This window comes from Tursiops truncatus, chromosome 14, assembly GCF_011762595.2.
Source record: "Tursiops truncatus isolate mTurTru1 chromosome 14, mTurTru1.mat.Y, whole genome shotgun sequence".
Lineage (NCBI taxonomy): Eukaryota > Metazoa > Chordata > Mammalia > Artiodactyla > Delphinidae > Tursiops > Tursiops truncatus.
The window spans coordinates 77,259,764-77,281,836 of record NC_047047.1 but is presented as its reverse complement, the minus strand read 5'-3'; positions in this window follow the sequence as shown (position 1 = coordinate 77,281,836).

Genomic DNA, 22,073 nt, shown 5'->3' with positions numbered 1-22,073 from the left:
GGAAGAAGGACTCTGAGTTGAGTATGAAGGGGGCTGGCAGGCCTTACCGAGGCCCCACCACACCCCAGACCCCTGCCCTTGGGCCGATCACACAGCTTTTCTGATTTGGCTTTCCCATCTGTAAAATGGGAGCACGAATAACCACTTCCTGCTTTCTGTTGTGAGTATTCAATGCTCAAATGCATGGAGTGTGGTTAGCATAGAAGAGGTTGCAGCCTTTAAAAATATTTTCTGATGGGCAGGAAAGTGAAGAAAAACTAGCTGTTGTTTCTAAAGCACCTGTGAAGCCGGCCCTTACTCCTCAAGGAGAATGTGTGTCTTGCTTGAGTCCCTATTTTTAACCAAATGCCATTTCCCTCACCTGCTGGGATGCCAACTTAGATTCCACCAGGATGGTCTAGACCCGAGGGCTTCCACAGGCACCATCTCATTTAACTGAATCCTCGCTGCAACTCTTGGGTATAATTTCCATTCCTTTTGTGCAGATGAGGGAACTGAGGTGCAGAGAGGTTCAGAGAGGCTGAGTGACTTGTCTGAGGTCACACAACTCTTGGGTGAGGGGACCAGAGGCACTTTTTCCTGAGACTCCTCTGTCATCTACCCTTCAGGACAGGCTGGGAAACTTTCTGAGGAGGTGAGTTTGAGCTGGGTGATTTCTCACTGCCTGACTCCACCTAGGCTCTCTCCTGGGTGAGGCGCCCTGTAGCTGGCAGACCTCCTTACCCCAGAGGGCAGACGTCACCCCAGCTCTCCCAGGCAGGCTCTCCCTCCGGAAAGTGCAATCAGTGCAGCAAATCTAACCCAAAGGGGCTCCAGCAGCTGAGCGTTCTGGCAGAAATGCCCCCCCCCGCCCCACCCCCTCCCACCCCCAGGCCCCTTTTTTGAGATCTGTGATCTTCCTGCTTGAAATCACCTTTAATTTCCCTCAGGAATGAACAAGCATTTAGAGGTTAGGTTTCAATTACACCTGGAAAAAAAGTTTGACACAAATTTCAAGCCAAATAAATTAGGAAACCACAGAGCTGGAAACACAAAGCAGGGGATGGGGAGAGGCTGACCCTGGGTCCCTGGGCAAACAGACCCCTTACTGGCCCTCAAGACTGCCCTTCCCAGGGCCATGGCTCACCCACCCCTTGGAAGGTTTGGGCCCTCTCCCCGCTACTCTCCAGTGCCTAGGCTGTCTTTTCTCTTCTGCCTGGCCTTTCTTCTTCCAGGAAGCCTTCCTTGACTGCTCCAGCCATGGGATCTCTTGGCCTCTGAGCTCCTGTAGACCCAGTTTTGCTGGTGACTTCCTTAGAACCGAGAATGACTCTGCAGTAACAGCCTCTTGCTTCCTAGTTTTCTCAGTATCCCTCACTGAAAACTCAGGAGTAGAAAAAGCAGCAAAGTTCTCTCCACTTTCCATACAATGCAACTGATTTCCTTTACCTAAGCCTCCTTTGTTTCTCCTTCCTTCCCTGCTGAGAAGTCTCACGCACTCCCTGGGTCTGAGCTTCAATAGCACCTCCTGCGGGAAGTCTTCCTTGATTGCCCCAGGCCAGGCTGAGGAAGAGCGCCCCAGCCTATCTGACTCCAAAATCACTGGGCAGCCCTCTGCCTCTCATTGCCAGGATCTGGCTGGAGAAGCAGGACGTGTGACCCTGGTGGCCAACAGCAGCCTGGCGCATGGAGGGGTGCGATCGCCAGCTGTCTAGGAAAGCACAGCCGTCTGGGATATGCAGCCCCTGAGGGCCAAGGGGTCCCAAGCAAATCTGACCAAACAGTCCAATAACCAGGTCCCTAAGGATGAGGCAGGGTCAGAGATGTGGCCTTGCTGGAACGCCCAGGTCATTCTGGCCCCAAAAGACCGTGAAATGGGGCTGGAGTGGGGTCAAGGGGAAAGATCCATTCCTGCTCCTAGGCCGGCCCCAGGGTCTGGCTCTGCCATTTCCCCGTCATCTAAGGCAGAAACCCGGCGCGTGCCAGGGCTCCTCTCTCCCTCCCTCCTTTCCTCCGTGCTCCCGCAGACTCCCCTTCTACCTTAAATATAGCACACTATATTACTTGTTTTTACGTCATTTTCTGCATTAGATCGCGAGCTTCTTGAGGATAAGGTTTTCATCTGGTTAATCTGCAAACTGATAGTCCTTACCTAGCAACTTCAATAAATATTGGTGGAAGGAATTGAGGAAGAAATGGAGGAAGGATGGAAAGAAGGAAAGGAAGGAGGGAGGGAGGAAGAGGTGGAAGAAAACCCTGAGACACTGGAGCCAGTAACCTTGGTCTTGGCGGGGCAGTCGGAGGAGGCATGGCAGATGGGTATTTATAAAGGAAGCTAAGTTGATTGAGATGCTTCTGGGAGAAAAGCCCAACCTTGAATTGCAAGGCCTCCACAGTCTGGCCCTAAAACACTTCCTGCCACGCCTCCCACTACAAATGAACTCCTGACATACATACAACCACGCTTCATACTGTCCACCATGACCTGGCCCCATCACCGAATAACCCGCCTCACTTTCCCACCTCTGAGCCTTTTGGCCCCCATCTCCCACCTGGGTGGGGTCCTCACCAGGCTTTGAGGTCTGTCCCTGGCATCTAGCATGAAGAACACTCATCTGTGGGAAGGCAGAAGAGACCAGAGCAATTCAGGGTGGTGAGTGTTACGGTGGAGGGGCTTCTGGGGTAAACCAGCACCTCCAAGGCTGCCTGGGATGGGGGTCAGAGGGTGCTCTGCCTGGACTGAGCCTTGGAGGATGAGGGAGGATCCTGCAACATTCCAGACAGAGATGGAACATGAGCCTGGGCAGAGAGACACAAAGGACAGGCGCTTTGCTGCATCCGCAGTCCTTCCACTACCTCCATCTGGAGAATTCCCTTCCATCCTAGAGGCCCCGAGGGTCCCTCCTCCGCGAAATCCTCTCTCTGACAGGTGTGAGCTCCTTCCCACCCAGCACCCAGCACCACCCTCTCTCAGTCTGAGGTTCTGGCTCCGAGTCTGTTTTGTTGCACGGTCAGAGGTGTCAGCACTGGTCATCTTCCTGCTCCCTATTGGTCTGAAGCTTCCTGAAGAACAGGCAGCTTCTTCTCCACCAGGTGGTCCCTGGCAGAGCCTAGAACTGGCGCTCAGAAGAGACTTGACAAATCTCAGCGCAAGCGCAGCTGTACCAGGCATTGCTCTGGGCACCTTGAGTGTAGAGATAAACGCGCAGCAGTAAATGCACGCAACCACGTCACGCAGGGGGACACCCGGTCTGCTCGAAGTGCTTGGCGTTAATCCTGCAGCAACCGGTTTCCAGATCGGGATGCTGTGACGGAGAGGAGAAATCAGCGCCCACGCTCACGTATCCCAGCGGGGCAAAGCCAGGTCTCAAGTCCAGGTTGCTTTGCCTCCTTACCCGACATCCTCCCTCCCTGCTCCCAGGGTTGTCGCTGGACTGGCAGGGGCATCGTGCGAGGCAGCACCCAAGGGTCTTGGACGGGTTCTGCAGGCAGGCAGGTGCTCAGACCCCAGCCATCAAGTCCTGGCTGCTTCCTGGTTAATCAGCCAGGGCAGGTGAAGGGCTAGCTGCGTGGTGACCAGGACCACAGCCCCGTCCTCCCTGTGCGTGAGTGACGGGGACCACAGCCTTGGGCCAGCTCAGAAGGGTCCCAGGAGGATTTGGAAGTTGGAGAGCAAAGTCAGACTGTCCCACATTATCCAATTTTTCTGGCACCAAAATTCCTGCGCTCCCAGCCTGGTGGTCGTGAGACTAACCCCGGGCATACCGTTTCAGTGATGTCAGCGCGTGTAATCAGAATAAGAAACACATGCATGAAAGGGCCTGCCTGGGTTCAATGAACACGGGAAATTACACGTTGAGGGGAAGACCCACCGGATGGGACCACTAGAACACCAGAAGTCTCTACTGTGTGTGTTTGGTATCAGGAACAACCCTGCGTCCACACCCCTACACCTGCCCCTGTATAGTGGATGCCAAGGGCTTTGAAATCATTTCAGTAACTGCTTGGTATCCTAGAGGATATGACACAAAGCCAGGATAGGACTTTTAGCACATAAAGCATTTGCCTATCTGGCCCTTCAGTTGTATCTACATCATCCCTGTGTAGTGGGCGGGCAGGGACGGTCACCCCCTTCCCAGGCACAGAGCAGCCCTGGAGACGAAATGCCCAAAGTCACACCGTCAATTCCATTCCATGTTCATTTATTGGCACTGACTTGGCACGGGCATGGTGACACACTTCATATGGTTTAATTTTCACCACCATCTTGAGAGACAAAAATTAACATCCTCAATTTACAAATGGGGAAACTGAGTCCCAGAGAGGCAAGGCATTTGGCCAAAGTCACACAGTGGATCAGAGGCAGATCTGGACTCACAGCCCCTGTCATCTCGACATAAGCTGTCTTGGGAGAGAGTGGAACCTGGCAGAAAGGATACTGCTGTCCCTGAGTTGCCCCTCATCCCCCCAGAGGTGACAGGCCAGCCTTGCGTGGTGCAAGCAGACGCCAGAGTCGGGAAGTGACGCCGCCCCCAGAGCAGACCCAGAGAGGAGGAAGCGATGCCTCCAGGGTGCCCCAGGCGGGCCTGGCCGGGGGCACCCGCTGGTACCCTTCCACGCCTTCCCCAAGAATGTGAGCAATGTTCTACGGCACGTGGCACCGGCCTTCCGCCGCCCCCATGGAGAGTTTGGGTCCTGAACCTTCCGGAGCCCGGAGTGGGCGCCCGCGGCTGAGGGCTGCATGTCCTTTAGGATGAATGGAGCTCACAGTGAGAGGCAGGCCCTGGGCGGGAAGCCAGGGGGCAGCAGCCCGAGCATAACCGCCTCCTTGTGTGGTATCATCACGGGAAGGCACGGGGCCACGGGCAAATGAGTCGCTTGGGGGGTCAGCCCTCACCTCTTGGGGCTTCTACGAACCAAGACCCAGGGGAAGGTTGCCCAAACCTGCCCCTCCATGGAGACAAGTCTGCAATGTTATAAGGAACACAGGATTTGTACCTTCAAACACCTGCTGGCCCCACCTCCCTCCAGAACCCAACAGAATCCCTCCTGTGTGTGCACACGTGTGCTCATGGGCACGCGTCAAGGCAAGAGTACGCTTGATTCAGGCCTCAGTGCGCCCCTGCATGCAATCAGCTCCCCAAACCTTTACGGTGACAAACTCATGATAACAAAATGACCGTAGAGTTCGAATAGATGTACCAGTCACATAGCCATTTCTCTTCTGTTACCTTATCTGATTCTCACAGCCACCTTTTGAGGTAAAGGAAGCGGAAAACCTCTTCCCTGAAAACATCTTTTCCAGATGAAGAAGCTAAGGTTTGCCCAGCATAGGTGAATTAGACCAGGAAGATTGCCAGTTGGTGGCAAAGCTGGCTCTTGAAACAAGCTTTTGTGGCTTTTAGCCAAAAGTCCTTTTCCGCTCGCCCCACTGCCCTCCCTCTGCTGGGTGTCCCCAGAGCCTGCCTGGTGGCCTTGGGCCTGGACTCTCCTTTCTCTGGGCTCCCACCGGATGCCATCACTCTCATGCTGTTCTCGAAGCTCATGGTAACTTGTGCTCTGTCCCCTCCAAGCCAATCCCAGGCAGGTCTCCTTCCTGTCCGGGAAGAGTGAACAGAAGATTGTAATGGGTAAGTCACTTGGACCAGGAGAGAACATTTCAACTTGCTTATACAAGGCGGCGGGGGGCGGGGGGGCGGGGGGGGGGCGGGGGGGGGGGGTTGGGGGGGACGGTCTACCCAGACATCTAGGAAAACATTAATCTGCTGTGTTAAGTGGCTTGGTAGAGGCGAAGACGGGGGTTGGGAGACACGATCCTGGCTAAGACAAAGTTCCCTTGAGGAGTTGCTTTGCCCCTGCTGGCGACAGGAATCTTTGCTATGAAAGATCTGCGTAGTGTATTTGGCCTAGATATCTGTTTAAAACTTCTCCATTGAGGTTTCTGTTTTTATTTCAGAACTCAAAAAAAAACCCAAAACAAACAAACAAAAAACCATGACAAAAGCCATTAAGAAAGGTTTAGTCCGTGCTGCAAAGGAGAGCTGTACAGAGTGGGGTCCTGTAGTCGTTTACCATCTCACCAGAAATTCCTGAGACATCTCAACCCATTGAGGCAGACGGAGGGGTCTGGGATGACGGTCCGCGGCTGGTTGGCTCAGGCGGGGTTCTCAGCATCTCACCCAGAGCCGGGCACATCATGTGTGTGTCGTATGTGATTTGAATGGGGATCTTTATTCTTCATTTTCTCTTAGTTGGGCTGGACATCGACTTTCGCCTCTGAATTCCTTCTGTCCTCATCTGAAAACGGGACACATGTGAACGGCCTTGCAAGTGTCTGTGATCTGGGTGAAAACATCTGCTTCCAGCACAAACTAAACACATCAGCAGGAGCTGAGAACCTTCCCCTGCGCTCGCTACCGTTTGACTTCTTTTATTAATAACTTGGGAGGATTGCAGGCAAGGACTTCTGGCAGGAATGAAAGGAAATGATCCAGGAAAAAAAAAAAATCAAACCCATAAATAAGTTAAAGTTACCGGCGGAGGGCGTTTGATCTTTTCTTTTTCTTTTCTTTTTTTTTAAGTGAAATATGGGCACTTCCCTTCCGATCCCTGCAGGTGGAGGGGCAGCCTAGGGCGCCATGTTCTCAGGGGTTAATGGGGGTTGGGGGAGCAGACATTTCCCTCTAAAACCACGGCCTCTTCTCATGGGTCTTTTGGGAGCTGGAAAGTCAAGCTCGGCTGTGAGGAAGGCCACAGGTTGGAGTAGAAGAAAGAGCAGGAACTTTGGAACTGGGCAAAGCTGGGTTTTAAACTCGTTGTGTGATCTTGGGCAAGTTCATTGTCCAAACCTTATGTTATTTTTGTGTCAACTGGGAGCAATAATGCCTACCTCACAGAATATTTGCGGAAATGAAATCTGGTGATGCGAATAAATTAATCAGGGTAAGTTTCCCTAATTGCCATGAAAGGCGAACGGCACAGCCTAACACACACTGCCGGCTGCGAGCCCCGTGCGGGCCACCCAGGTTCCCCTCTAGCCCGTGACTCCGGTAGGAGGACCAAGTGCACATGGCAACTGCCTGGGGCCATGCTGGTTTACACTGGCTGTCCCAGCCTGATGACCAGTAGCCCCTCTCTCTCACTCTCAGAAATGTCCCAGTTTGGATAATAAATTGTACGGTCACTCCAGACTCAGGAAGCCAGACCCTCTCTATCCCCTGATGCCGCCATCTCTACAGGCAGCATCCGAGGACATCCTGGCACAACGACCCTTAAATGCCTCAGCCAGAAGGGACTCATGCCATCTGCCCCCATTTCATTGGCTACATTGGTCTCACGGCCTCATCTACCAGCCCTGGTGTTTTCCCACGTGTCCGGAAAGGAGAGGTGGGCCAGATACGGGCGTGCCGGCCTGAAATGAGGTCCTCAAGAAATGTTTTGCCCCTGCCCCGTTCCTCCCTACCCTTCTTCAGGAGGCTCCAGGAGCATGAGGAGAAAAATGTTGTCACGTCAGACCACGAAACAACAAATGTTCTAGGAAATACACATTTCCTTTTTTTTTTTTTTTTTTTTTTTGCGGTACGCGGGCCTCTCACTGCTGTGGCCTCTCCCGTTGCGGAGCACAGGCTCGGGACGCGCAGGCTCAGTGGCCATGGCTCACGGGCCCAGTCGCTCCGCGGCATGTGGGATCCTCCCGGAGCGGGGCACGAACCCGTGTCCCCGGCATCGGCAGGCAGACTCTCAACCACTGCGCCACCAGGGAAGCCCTGAAATACACATTTTTTAAGGTTAAATGAAATACAGCCCTTTACTGTTTCCAAAAGGCTTTCACCTTTGTGATCTCTCTTGATCTTCCCTATTGGATGACAGCACCGTGGGGCAGATATTGGGATTTTCATTTATAAGAGAGAAGACAGATTCAGAGAGATACACACCCATTGCACGAGGCTGCAGAAGGATGCAGCCGAGACTTAAACTCAGTTCTCCCAGCTTTTCTCCCTATGGGTGCAGAGGTGATGATCTTGGGCACCCTTCTCGGTGAGCCCATGGTTGAGTTTCCTGCAGGACTGAGAGGGGGCGGTGAGGCCAGGGCTGAGGGCTGCTCATCTAGGATCACAGAGTAATAGAGGTGGAAGCGATCTTGAAAGGCACTTTGTCCACCCTCTTCGTTAATGTACTTGGGGAAACTGAGACCCAGAGATGGACAGTGACTTGCCTAAGATCACACAGCTAGTTAGCTGACTCTCCTGGTTCCTACTGCAGTGTTCTTTCTGCTGCTCTCTTACAAAGTCACAGAGGAGAAGACAAAGAGATGAACCCTTTCCTTGGTGATTCTGAAGAGGAGAGAAGCTGGCACAGGCACAGGGAACAAGAAGGTATATGACCTCAGCCATGTCAGTAGCAAGCACAAGGCTTCTCAGATGCTGAACGACAGAAAATCCCTACAGGCTCACGGGGCTGGGAAGTCTTTGGGTTGGTGACACTTGGGCCAGGTTCTGTGGCGAACACCGCCAGCTCTCCCCCATGATCTACTCTTCCATGTAGCTGGCAACGTGGCTGTCCAGATACTCCACGTCTTCCAGACTTCCTTGAGGTTCGCTTGGCCCCATGCCGAAGTTTGTGTCGGCAGGATGGGAATTAAAAGGATGCGTCATACTTCTAAACTTAACCGATAACAGCTTCTGCATATATGCTTCCATGCATTTCCCTCCTTCTCGTGGAGAGCTCACATCTTGCAGGTCAAGTGTTGAAGATGGCAGGGCGCCGTCAGACTGGATTCCTGACTACGGGACCGGGCAGAGCCACTGCCCACCTGAACGCCCCACCCATCCTCCATGGCTGTATGCATGAACCTCTTGTTCTTAAAGCTACAACGTTCTTGAGAGCTACTTAATGTAGCGGCTTAGACGGTCCTAAATAACATAGTCTTGAAGATCAGATAAACCTTCAGAGAAAGAGGTGGAAATAAGTCATTCTCGTTGGAAGGAACTGGCTACATAAACATGTAGATAGTCATCCGTCTATTCATTCTTTCAGCCAATATTTACTGAGCATGTGTGGGTTCTCAGGCGCCAAGCTGGGTACATCGAGCTGAGTGATTCAGTTCCTGTCCTCAGGAAGCTCCCAATCTAGGTAGGCAGATCGCCAATCAGGGTACAAGTACTCACAGAGGAAAGGCACAAACCCGGCCTGGATGGAAACAAAGAGGATTTATTTCCTGAAGAAGGTGATAAGAAAAGCTGAGACTTGGAGCAGGAGAGAAGTCCTAGGCTGGCCAAGGCAAGGTTCAGGGGTACTGAGAGAGGAGGCCATCCAGAAAGACACAAGCAAACCAATATCTGCAGGAACTTGTTTGCAAAGAGTTGCCACTTGATCCTCTGGGAGCCGCTGAAGAACTTGGAGCAGGAAAGTGACATGATCAGATTAGTGTTTAAAAAATCTCTCTCTGGCAGCTGTATGATGGATGAAGTTGGAGTCTAGTCTCTCTTCCAAGTTTCTCTGGATCTCACTCTCAGCACTGTAGTTCCGGGTGCCCCCCCCGCACTTCCCCCTGGATGACTGTGACCATCTCCAGATGTGCCGCTCCAATCCATTCTCAAGAGGGCAGCGTGAATGAGCCTTCTGGAGCACACAGAAGACCACGTCTTCCCTGCTTCAAGCCTTCTGTAGTTTCCCATCGCCCTTCAGACAGTCCTTGCGTGGTCTGGCCTCAGGTCACCAGTCAAGCTCAGGTGCCACTTCTCACCTCATTCTCTGCCAACTAACTAACTGCGTAGCTTGTTCTCTCTCCCCTGTGGGACCACAAACAAATGGGTTCCTCCGCTTCCCCGTCTCACTTCCCCGACCCTATCCCTCCCAATTCCAAGCCTCCTGCAAATCTTTTTTTATTTTTTAATTTCATTTTTTTTTTTTGTGCAAATCTTAACTGAGATGTCAGTTCTATCTGGAAACATTTTCTGACCCCCAAGTCTAGGAGACGTACTCCCGCCCCCTGTTCCCCCTGTAGCCTGCATCTTGCTTTATGGTCATTGTCTATTTCCTAGTCTGTATCCTCCACCATATCATAGCAATGTGGAGATACGACAAGAAAAGTAGGACTTTCTTGGTGACTGCTCTGTTCTTTTTTTCTTTTTTTTTTTTTTTGCGTTACGCGGGCCTCTCACTGTGTGGCCTCTCCCGTTGCGGAGCACAGGCTCCGGACGTGCAGGCTCAGCGGCCATGGCTCACGGGCCCAGCCGCTCCGTGGCATGTGGGATCTTCCCGGACCGGGGCACAAACCCGTGTCCCCTGCATCGGCAGGCGGACTCTCAACCACTGCGCCACCAGGGAAGCCCCATGACTGCTCTGTTCTTACGTGCAGTTTACGGCACTTTTGTACTACGGTTGGAATGCATGGCTGGAGGCATGAGAGCCTTCATGGTCACCCAGATGTGTAAAGCAGGTACCTCGGACCAGGAGCGGGCTGGAGGGATGGAGAGGAGAGCAGTGGTCACGCGTCTTGCTGAAGAACTTGGCAAGTATTGTCAACAGGGTCCAGCTGCCCTCAGCTCTCTCCACCACTCCCACTCAGTGTGGCCAAGGAACCCAGGCTTCTAGGGATGAGCCCCGGAGGAAGGAAACCATCGTGTCACGTGACAGATGGTGACCTCCTTGCAGCTCGAGCACACCTCCATTACAGCATTTGCGTTTAGTGTTCTATCATCTCTTTAAGTTTCTGTCCCTCCCACTGGACTGATGACTCCATGAGGGCAAGGACTAGAGCTTGGCTAGGTGTCTACCCCCAGCTACTGGCAAAGAGTGGTACAGAGAAGACCCTCTGAAAGAGCTTGTTGAACTCCTCTGAATTTGGCCGAGATTCAGTCCCTGCCTTCAAAGACCTCCCAGTGAATTTCAGGTGACACCTCTGGACACACATAACTTTTTCAAGGTGGAGGCGGTAGGTATTTACAAGGTTGGGACTGTGCTTCCAAGCGCAGAGGACCGCTCATGCTTGTGATTTGGGGCGGGGGTGTAACGAGCTCCCCTGGTGCACACCAACACGCCTCCTGTTTCAGGTGGTGCATCTAGTGGCAGGGAGCAGGGGACTCATCACAGTGACCTGACCCCTCTAACAAACCACCACCGAATCTCTGTGGTTCAGCTGCTGAAGATTTCTTTCCTGCTTCTATCGCGGTGCCACGCAGGCTGGCAGAGAGTCACACAGTCATCAGAGACCCAGGCTCTCTCCATGTGGAGCAGGGTTTCTCAACTTCGGCATTTTTACACTTTGGAACCCAATCATTCTTCGTTGTAGGCGCTGTTCTGTGCTTTGTAAGGCATTTAGCGCAGCACACACACCTCTAGCTGTGGCTGTGTCCCCTGCAAAATTGTCCCCAGTTGAAAACTACTGATCTAGGGTCTCCTCCCTCCTCCAGAGCCTAGAGCGCTTCCTTGCATCCCCACCTCTACCCGAGGGAAGGGAAAGACTTGGGGGTGGGGTGGGGAGAACATGTGACGCAGCTCCTCAATTCTATTGGACAGACTCAGTCACATGACCACAGCTTGTTGCAAGGGAGGCTGGGAAAGAAAGCCTGCCGTATGCCTAGGAGAAAAAGGAGGTGGTTTGGGGACCAAGTAGTCAATGTATTCCACAGGTAGAGTCCACATATGTTATTTTTCTTCTTGAAGATAAAAGAAAGCAAATTTTCTTCTCCACCTCGCCAGTGGGGCTTCATTCTCGTCTCCCAGTCCGTCCGCGGAAACCTCCTGGAAGGTCTTCGGCTCATCTGGAAAACCGTAAGGACGGTCTTCGCCCACATCACACCTCCTTGGCCCCTGATGACGGGCGTGAACCTAGCGACACCCAGAATTCCTGCTGATTTGGCGTCCCTGGCGTTCCCATGGCGTCTAGGAGGGGCTGCGGAGCCCAGAGATGTCAGACCCTGCCCTGGAGGAGGGCGTTTCCCAGCAGCGTGAGGTGTTTTTCTCACGTGACCACTGTCCTGACAAATAGGTAACGTACAAATGCTGCAAAGCCAGGGCCATCCTTGTAAGAATCTGCATGGAATGGGGGAGTCAAGTGGGAGTCCAGGTGGGGAGTGAGGTGAATCAAACGGTGGTGCTGGGTGAGCCTGGTCCCACTGGGAAACCTCCAGGGCTTTTCTGACTGGCACAGAAAGAACCTGAGAGAGAAGCGTGGAATCCAGACCAGGGTGGTGGAGGTAGCTTGGGGTCGTAGTGGAATGTCAACACAGATCCCTTCTTCTGAATTTTATCAGTAGAGAGTGAGCACTTTTTTTTTTTAATGTTGAGCCTTCTTTTAATTTATTTATTTTTATTTTTGACAGTGTTGCGTCTTCGTTTCTGTGCGAGGGCTTTCTCTAGTTGTGGCAAGCGGGGGCCACTCTTCATCGCGGTGCGCGGGCCTCTCACTGCCGTGGCCTCTCTTGTTGCGGAGCACAGGCTCCAGACGCGCAGGCTCAGTAGTTGTGGCTCACGGGCCTAGTTGCTCCGCGGCATGTGGGATCTTCCCAGACCAGGGCTTGAACCCGTGTCTCCTGCATTAGCAGGCAGATTCTCAACCACTGAGCCACCAGGGAAGCCCGAGAGTGAGGTATTTGATTCTCTGGATGGACCGAATTTTTCTGGAAGCCCCTATAGGAAAATGGCCGTTTGAACCCCTCCAGGGGGGCCCTTTCTCCAGCAGTGTGCAAACTGCTGGAACTCCTCCACCACAAACGCTTCATGTGGTGAAGCCGAGAATTAATTAGAAAAGGAAAAAAAAAAAAAAAATCTCTCAAGACACAGATCTCACAACCTATTAGCATTAAGATTAGCATTAAAGAAAGTTGGAAACTATAATGTTTTAAGCACAATTTATAAGTCTAATTTCCTGTGTGTCACTCTCAGATAATAAATGCTTTTCCTTCAAGTTGAAAAGTCCTGGTGGAAAGTGGGGGGTGGGAGAGGGGGGGAAAAGAAAGAAAAAGTTAATTTAAGGCCTATTCGTTTATTTTTAGTCGCCCAAGATCTGAGGGGCTGAGAACATTTCCCGTTTCTGATAGAACACGCCTTCCTGTGTAGCAAGGAAGTCCCCTGACCTCAGGCCTCCCTCAAGGTGCTACTGATTTTTGACAGAATTGCTCAGGCAAGGGCTTTGAAAGAGGCCAAGCCAGGCCTGCGAGGGGAGGGCGATCTGGGGTCCTGGAGGGACAAGGTTAATTGCTTGGAGCCCCGGAGGATGGAGCGGTGTGGCAGGGGCCACCGGGCCACCGGGAGGCCCGCTTCCTGTGTTGCTCTGAAGAAGTTCGTCGCCCACCGCTTCCATAATAAGACATTCCTGCTAATTTGCCAGGAGCTGAAAGGGATTTCTGTTTTTAGCCTTGGGTCTGTGGCAACTGTTTTGTTTTAAATGAAAATTAAACGGGGACCCGGAGCTGGGGCGGGGTATGGGGAGGCAGAGCCGTAATTGAAGCGCGTTACTGGTAATTACCTCGGTCTTTCTTTCACTCATCATGCTGACAGAGGAATCTATTACCCAGCAGCTCCATTTCCACAAATTGCCCTTCCCTGAGGACTCGGGGAGGGGGGTGGACCACGGTGGTGCTGGAGGAATCACTGCTTTGTTCCAGAACGTGGGCCTCCAGCCATCCCCCGAATGCGCTCCAGCTGCCTCTTAAGCAGAGGGAGGGGAGGGGAGGCAGAAGCTGGAGAGAGTCACCTGGGGAGAAGGATCTCGTCCCAACCAGGGTTTTGAACCCGAGGCCTCATCCCGCAGATCCGTTTGGAATGCTGTGTAAATGGATGGGGATACAGCCTTACCTCTGTCTCTAAGGAAGAAGGGAAGTTGGAGGGGGATGACGGACCGAAGTACCAGGTCTACTTTGAAAGCTCTTGTATGTCTGTGCAATGGACTAAGCAGAGTCCTTCACGGGGGAGATGACCCTTGGCCGCGCCTTCTCACATCCCTCGGCGCCCGCGGGGGCCTGCCTGCCAGGCCTCCATCTCTCCTGCCTGCCTCTTCCTGCGTCTGACTGTGGCCTGCCTCTTCCACGCTCCCCTTCCTTCATTCCCTCCAGCCTACTGTCCTACTCGTTCCTCTTGTCTTCACCTCCCGGAGGGCTGCTTTCCCGTCCAGCTCCGTTCTGCCAACAGACGAGGTTGGAAGGGTTGAAAGCAGTCCCACCAGCAGACACTGGCATCCCCCTCTGACCGTCCTTCCACATGGTCTCTTAGACTGAGGTCGCCAGCGTGTGCCAGGGCTTCGGAAACCTACCCACCAGTGACCAGAACAAATGATCCAGGGGAGGGTGGGGGAAAGGATCAGTGGAGTCCGGCTTCAGCCCTCTTCCACCTTTACCCTCAGCATCCCCTCCTTCCCAAAACATTGGTTGAGCCTCTGTCGTGAATGAGACAATTCAAAGACAGCAAGGCACTAACCCCACCCTCAGGGGGCTCATGGTTGGCATGGGGGAGGGGGAGAATAAAAGGCATTTCATTATACTTTGAGCCCAAGGCAGACTGTCACCAAGGTTAAAGGGCCTTGAGGCCTGGCCTCTGCCCCATGTTTCACTCAATAAACAACAATCCAACAACCACAATAATTTAAAAGCAACAGAAATCTTGACTTCAGTGTCTGAAGGGAATATCAAAGGAAGATTGCATTCATAGCGCCTGGCAAAGCTTCTGAAAATCCCTTTTTAATAAAGTGATTTCAATCTCTTCCCAAAACCCAGCTTTCCGTTCCCCTCGCTGCCACCAATAACTCTCTGCTTGTCCAGGGCAAACCCTCTTTGCTGCCTTAGCTTTTCCAGTTTTCAGCCTCTGGACCCTCTGCTTCCTCCCTCCCTCCCTCACAGGGCCAGGCAGAGGCTGCCTCTTCAGGGCGGTGGGAAGGCCCTGGCTTTGAGGCACTTTCCCTGCCAGGCCACAGCTATCATGGGTCCGTCGCCCCATCCCCCATCCCAGCTAGTCTTCGGTTTCCAGCACCAGAGCCGGGCTCTGCACTGAAGCATGGCTCTGGCCAGGCCTTGGGGAGGGTATGAATAAAGAACACGGATGCCCCTGAGCGCTCCCAGGCCAGCACTGCTGTCTTCCTCCTTTTGCCTCGAGTTCCTCGTAAGACCTGGCATAGAGCAGAGGCAGAACAGGGGAAAATGTCTGCTGATGGGACGGAACTGAGCATTGCTTTCCAAAAAGCGGAAGAAGGGTTAGGATGTAAAGATCTATGTGGATCTATAATTAGACCCTGTCTAAATAACACTGCAGGGGACTTGGCAATGGAGGTGGGCTATTCAAGGTCTCGGTCACCTCCTCCTTGGGTATCCTACGGGCTATGGCCCTCCCTCCTTTCCTTCCTTCCTTCCCGTGGGACCCACCTGTCCTCAGAGAGGAGGGGCCTGAGAGTGTCAGATGCATCTTACAGGGAAATGGCTTCAGTGGCCCAGGTAGAGTCGTGGACTGTCCAGCGGTCCTCTGCTGACTTGGCTAAGATCCACTGGAGAAGCAGGTTGTACCCTCTAGCTAGAATTATGTGACTTGCCTGGAGTCACCTTCAAACAACAGTCAAAATCAAAGCTACCACTTGCGGGGCACCTCCTATGTGCCAGGCCCCATGCTGAGCGCTCACAAGTTTTTTTTCTCATCCTCAACAACACTACAGGCGGGTGTTATTGGTAGGATTATCCTTATTTCAAAGATAAGGAAAGTGAATCTCGGAGACGTGGAGCAGAATTGCCCAAGGTCACACAACGAGTGTGTTACAGAACCAGAGTTTGAACTCAAATCTTTCTGACTCCAAAGTGATGCTCTTTCTACCAGCCCTGCCGCCTCTCAGCGCTGAATGGCAGTCGACTCTTTCATGTTCCTAAAGAAGAAGAAGGAGGGGGGCCAGGTGGCCTTTTTGGAAACTCTCTTATGTCGGGACGATTCCCTCAGATATGAAGTCTTCACATAGCGTCTTTGTAGGAGAACATCCAACAGCTGCAGCAGGAGCTGGATCAACCGCCATTTCAAATCTTGTGCTAGAAGCCTGCCAGTGGCCATTCAAGAAAGGAAAAGGATTCCATCGGAGCGTCATTCTAGCTAAGATTCACGCTAACCAATCAGCCTTCGGGAGGGGGGAGGGGACACGGCCGCACTAAGCTCTTAGCAGAACACAGGTCTTGACCAGAATCCTGGCAGGTCTCTGTGCACATTTTATTTTTTATTTTTTTTTGCGGTACGCGGGCCTCACTGTTGTGGCCTCTCCCGTTGTGGAGCACAGGCTCCGGACGCGCAGGCTCAGCGGCCATGGCTTGCGGGCCCAGCCGCTCCGCGGCACGTGGGATCTTCCCGGTCCGGGGCACGAGCCCGTGTCCCCCGCATCGGCAGGCGGACTCTCAACCACTGCGCCACCAGGGAAGCCCCCTGTGCACATTTTAAATGAATTGAACTTACCTGAGTCAACCGAATTTAGGTCAGCCATTCATCGAGTACCCATTCTTGGCCGGGCGCTGGCTGGAGGAGGTGAGCATTGAGAGAGAAACAGGACGCAGTCCCTGCGCTCAGGGATATCACGGCTGGGCGGGAGGTGGACTGTACAATCCCAGCTGGAAAGAGCTTTTAGAGAAGCAAGTGCAGGGATGTGTGGGGAGCCGGGGAGCCAGAGCTGACCCTGTCTGGTAGAGAGGAGAGCAGGGAAGAAATACTCCCAGGAAAACATGTAAAAGTCTGCAGTGAGAAGCCAGGCCCCAGCAGAAAGGTGGGAGTTCAGAGATACTGTGGAACTGTTTTGTCTGGTGAGAGCCAAAAGGGTAAAGAAAGAAGTAGCATTTTTGGCTTGTTCTGATTTCTGTTTGCATCAAAAAAACAAAAACAAACAGACAAACAAAAACCCTGGAAGAATCTCCTTTTTCTCTTTACTCTCCGGGGTTGTACACAGAGTCACAGAACAGGAGTGCGGTCATTTTGGTCTCATAGACAGAATTCGCCTAAATCCTCACGTTCTCTTTGGCTGCGTGTTCTAACATGAGGATGACAAGAAAAGGAGGAGAGGATGGGAAGAATTTTCCTTTAATTCCATGCCTTCCTAAAGCACAGATGAACACAGTGCAAATCTCCATTTTAATTGAGCAGACGTTGGCAGGGTGCCCCCTGTGTGCTAGGGGCTGCAGCACATGCCTTAGAGCCGTGATCGAATTCAAATCTGCAGAACAATCCTTATGTTTATATTATATTATATTTTCTCCATTTGCGTAGGTGGTCAGCAGAAGCCCCGGCAGATCACAGTGCTCGTGTCCTTCACTCTAAGCAGGACTGGCTCCCCAAAAAGGTAGAATTTTGGCTACCGTATTGGTCTCCACGTCAAAGCCTTTCCGTTGAATTCCTGGGATGGTTTCCTGGTTCTGGTGGCGTTCCAGAACTTTCCTTCTTGCTCTGTCTGGATCCTTCCTTCTCCCCATCAGCACTCTCTAGAGGGGCTGCTACTGCCTGCCAGTGCCTGGGACTTCCTTGGGCCCCTACACAGCTGCAAAGAGAAACAAAAGGAGATGCATCACAGTGGCAGGGCGTCTGGGGAGGCCCTAAAGCTTCCAGACTCCCTTGGCGTGGGGCTCTCTGTAGGCCTGGGATGGATGCTGGCGTGGTCCAGGCTGACCTTCAGGCTACTCCCAGGCACAAATTTCATCCCTGCTGTTGCGCGTGAGACGAAATTTCCTGAAGGAGGACAAGTTACAGAGACAGCACCCTTGGGGTGGATGTCTAACCTTGTTCCAAGCGCAAGCGAGTGCAGAATTACAGGCCACGTTCACAGAGAGTCCTGGGTGGGAGGGAACAGAAATGGCACCCAGTGCAATGCTTCATAAGACCCAGAGAGGGGAAGACACTTGGCCAGAATCACACAGCACGGGCCGGGTCTCCCACTCCCAGCTCTCGTCTTCCTCACTGCGCTGCCTTTACTACACTATTGCAACGAGGTTCCTTTCACTATGAAAAACTCACAGAATGGAAAATCCCTCAACTGTCTCCGTTTGGGCTTATTTTTTAGAAATTCACTGACATCTATTTCAGTTTTTTTCCAAATAAATGCTTACAATTCAAGCATCCTATGTTGCGCTCGATCCTGGAAGAATAATTTTAGGGATTTCAAGATCTCACTTAGCAAGCTTTACATCTTGATGAAATGCTGATTTTCATATTGTTCTCAAACTGCACAGTTGCAGAAGCCAATGCCAAATGAAAGCAGGATATTTCGAAGGAAAAACTTAAAAATTTAAATCCATGACAAGTGATGACAAGTCTGAGGGTGAATGAAGTGATGAACACAGCGTGTGTGTGTGCAAAGGCACCGGGGTGCAGTGAGAGGCACTCAGACTGTGGGTAGGGGTCTGGCGCAGATCTTGGGCCGGTCCCCTTTGGCCGCGTGACCTCTGAGGGCTGGTCAGCCCAACACCCTGGACCCCAGCATCCTCATCTATGAAATGGACTCACTCATGCTCACGTTACGAGGTTCCGCGCAAGACAGGATATATGTCAATTGCTTGGTGAAGGTAAGCCACCAGATACAATCCCGTGTGTAAGTGATTAAGGGATCTGGGCTGGAGGTGAGGATGCGGCTAGTCATCGTGGCCTCCTGACGTGCAAGTGACAAGAAACTTGAGAATATCGATGTGTTTCTCACACAGGGTTGGGCGCTCACTGCGGTCTTGAGTTTAATTATAGCGTTAAACGAATAGGGAGCTTGGGAGGTATCGTGATGGATGAGAAAGAGAATTGGCCCCAGAGTCAAGAGACTGGGTTTGATAACGGGCTCTGTGATGGCGGGCAGGTCATCGTCCTCTCTGGCCTGGACCGCCCATGCGGACACTGAGCTAGTGGGTCAGAAACTGCAGGTGGCATCTGGGTCCAGGACAACTCTGAGGGGTCCTGGAACAGGGCCTGGCACGAAAATAAATGTAGTTTGAATGAATGAATTAGCGATGGCTGTTCTGGGCTCGTTTTGAGAAGAATAGAGAGGCCTTCCCCAGCCTTCGCAGGAACATTGATGGTGACTCACAAGCTACGTCTGCCATGGGCAAGGTCAGGGCAGGGCAAGGGCTTCACGTACTGCCACAGTTATCGACCCTGGACTAGAGGAGGGCTAAGCTCCTGCGCGTAACTTACAGCATCAGGTGCTGTGTCTGCGCAGCTTCGGAATCACTCAGTGAGGAACCGACCTCCAGCTGCCTGGAGAGCTGGAGCCAGGCTTTGGCCTCGGCTACACAGGCTTTGCCAGCACAACCCCAGGGGGCGCCCTACATCTCGCCCCCAGGGAGCCTCCTGGAGCCGGGCAGCACAGTGGCCCTGGATGGGAGCCCTGGCCTGGGAGTCCGGAGACCTGGCTTCTTGCTGCCTTCTCGCTGCCTTCTCGCTGCCTTGCACCAGGGTCAGCTGCCAGCTCCCTGCGGGGCCGCATTCATGTCCCTCCCTCTCTGGGCTTCAGCTCCCGCATTGGGGTTTGAAGCCAGCGGCTCCTAAGGGCTCTCCTCTGGCCCTGCTCTAAGCGCTTGAGTGCTGTGAGGGTTCTCTTTGCCTTGCCGTGGAGCCAGGCCCCTGATCTGGGCAAACGGAGCTCGTTTCTGGGCAGCTGCAAAGACCAGGAAGGGCGGCGGTGGTGCTGGGGGAACTTCTGGCAGAGACCATTCCCCCCATGTTGCAGCTCTGAGGTTCTGGGGCTGGAGACCAGACCCTTTGTCCCCTCGTGGGAGCACTCGTGTGGCGGTGACATTTGGACGCCCCTGTGGGGTGCAGCCCAGCCTTGCAGTCCTGGCTCAAGGGATGAGTCTGTTCCTTCCTTTGCTCCCCAGCACCAGCTCTGCAGATTCACAGCAGTTTTCTGCACGGGCCCTGCTGGGCCCTACCTGAGCCTTTGTGCAGCCCAGCCCTCCTGCCCGGGATCCCTTCCCCCTTCCTCACATGTACCCTTCAAAGCCCCACTTGAGCACCACCATCTAAGCGCTGCGCACCCTGACTCCCTCCCTTCCGGAGATCGTCACTCCCTCCTCTGCTGCCTCTGCTTCTATTTCAAGGTTCTCCTGCACATCACTTGACACGCTGGGTTAGAGCGGTCTCTCCCCCAGGGCCTGGGAGCGCTTTCTGGGAAGGGCAGGTATCTGCACAAAACAAGACCAGACCACTTCTGGGAAGCCCTGACCACGTGCACAGCATGTAAGCGCAGAGTGCGATTGGAGCTGTACAGACACGAGGGCTGCCGCCATCTCCCTGTACTCCCTCCCTGGCCTCCCCCCCCCCCGCCTCCCCCAGTCCTGGGGCCAGTCTGGCTGTGGTAGAGGGGCAGTTCTCTGAGCATCCTGGGGGTGGGTTCGCCCTGTGTGGTGGAGAGAGGTAGACGTAAACATGACTGAGAGACAAACCCTTCTCCCAGGGAACTGTTATCTGTGCAGACCCGTCCTTGGTGCGTTGAAATCAATTCCTTCCAGGGGGATTTATCTTTCCTGATTTTTTTTTTTTTTTTTTTTTTTTGGTGTGTGGCAAGTGTTAAAACTAGTTATCAAGATCTGTTAATGAATGCCAGAGTGATTATGTTGAGATCCCCATCAATTATGCGGAAAATCAGGTAACCAGACTATTTACTTTATGTAAGAGATGTGTGGGCTCCTTGTTCACTCTCTGAAAGAACATTCCTGAAAGGGTCATTTTTTATTTCCTGAGATGCCTTTTTTCCTAATTGCTTGAAGGTTTGAAAATTGCTCCCTTTCCCCTATTTTTATTCTGCGTGAATGTATTTCCTCGTGTCACATTTCCCCGACACCTCCGGTCTCCTGGAGAAGCGGGGCCCCTCCTCCAGCCTCCCACGTGCCTTCTGTCTCACCAGGAAAACCTCGGAGATTTGAAACCAAGTTGGAAGAAACACAGCTCCTTTGGTTTTTCTCTTTTGTAAACAGATTTGACAAAACAGAGTGGGAAGAACCCCTTCCCGGATCTGTCATGAAGTTGCTGAGGACACGGGCAGGTTCCTTCTCCCTTCTGCTTCCTCGAGTGTACCATGAGGGACGAAGACAATCTGGGGGTCTAAGAGGGCCTGGGGTTGGAAGGTCCCGGAGGCAGATTTTAGTTAAACCTAAGTGTGTCTTTCTCTCCAAGCTTCCCGACACATCCAGTCTGCCTAGTGAGACAATCCAAGCTGAGACAGGGCCACCCTCAGGGAACTGCTATAACCAGGGATTCAGATGCTAAGGGGTTGGCCCAGATGGCCTTCAAGTCCCATTTAGCTCTGGCTCCTAGACTGGGTGTGGTCAGAGGGTCTCTTTATCCTGAAAATAAAATCAGCTGTACCCCTTGCCGGGTGCCCCGTCATCTTTTTTTTTTTTTTTTTTTTTGCGGTACGCGGGCCTCTCACTGTCGTGGCCTCTCCCGTTGCGGAGCACAGGCTCCGGACGCGCAGGCTCAGCGGCCATGGCTCACGGGCCCAGCCGCTCCGCGGCATGTGGGATCTTCCCGGACCGGGGCACGAACCCGCGTCCCCTGCATCGGCAGGCTGACTCTCAACCGCTGCGCCACCGGGGAAGCCCCCATCATCTTTTAAACCGCATGCTCACACAGGCCTTTGAGGCTGTCTTCCCGTGGGCACACACTCCTGGTCCTTCCACCCTCCCCCCCCCCCCGGGGCAAACGTTACAGGTCAGAGCTGAGCATACCTTCCTTTAGCGCTTTTGTCAATTGGACTCCATCCGGCCACACTGCAAAGACCAGAAGTGGAAATTGAGGCATTTCCTAAAAGTGAGTCCATCTTCACAATGCTGGATGACCCAAGGGCAGGAGGGCAAGCTGGCCTAACAGAGATTTCCCAAACTGGAGTCCCGGGTGTCTTCTTTGAAATTGTACATTTCTATTCTAAAAAAAAAAAAAAGACCATCATTGACTTGGCCTGAACGAGTGCAACTTAGCACACACCAAGCACCAAGCGTGTGAGCTCTAGTTTAAACCAGCCCCCATCTGGCTCGACTGCTTTACCCTTGAACCGTCCCTTCCTTCCCAGCTGGAGAAGTGTCCCCCCAACTCCCTGGAAGTGACTGTTCCAGGCAGCCTCCCGATAACCAGTACACATGCATCAGACAGTTTCGTGAGTGAGAAATCCC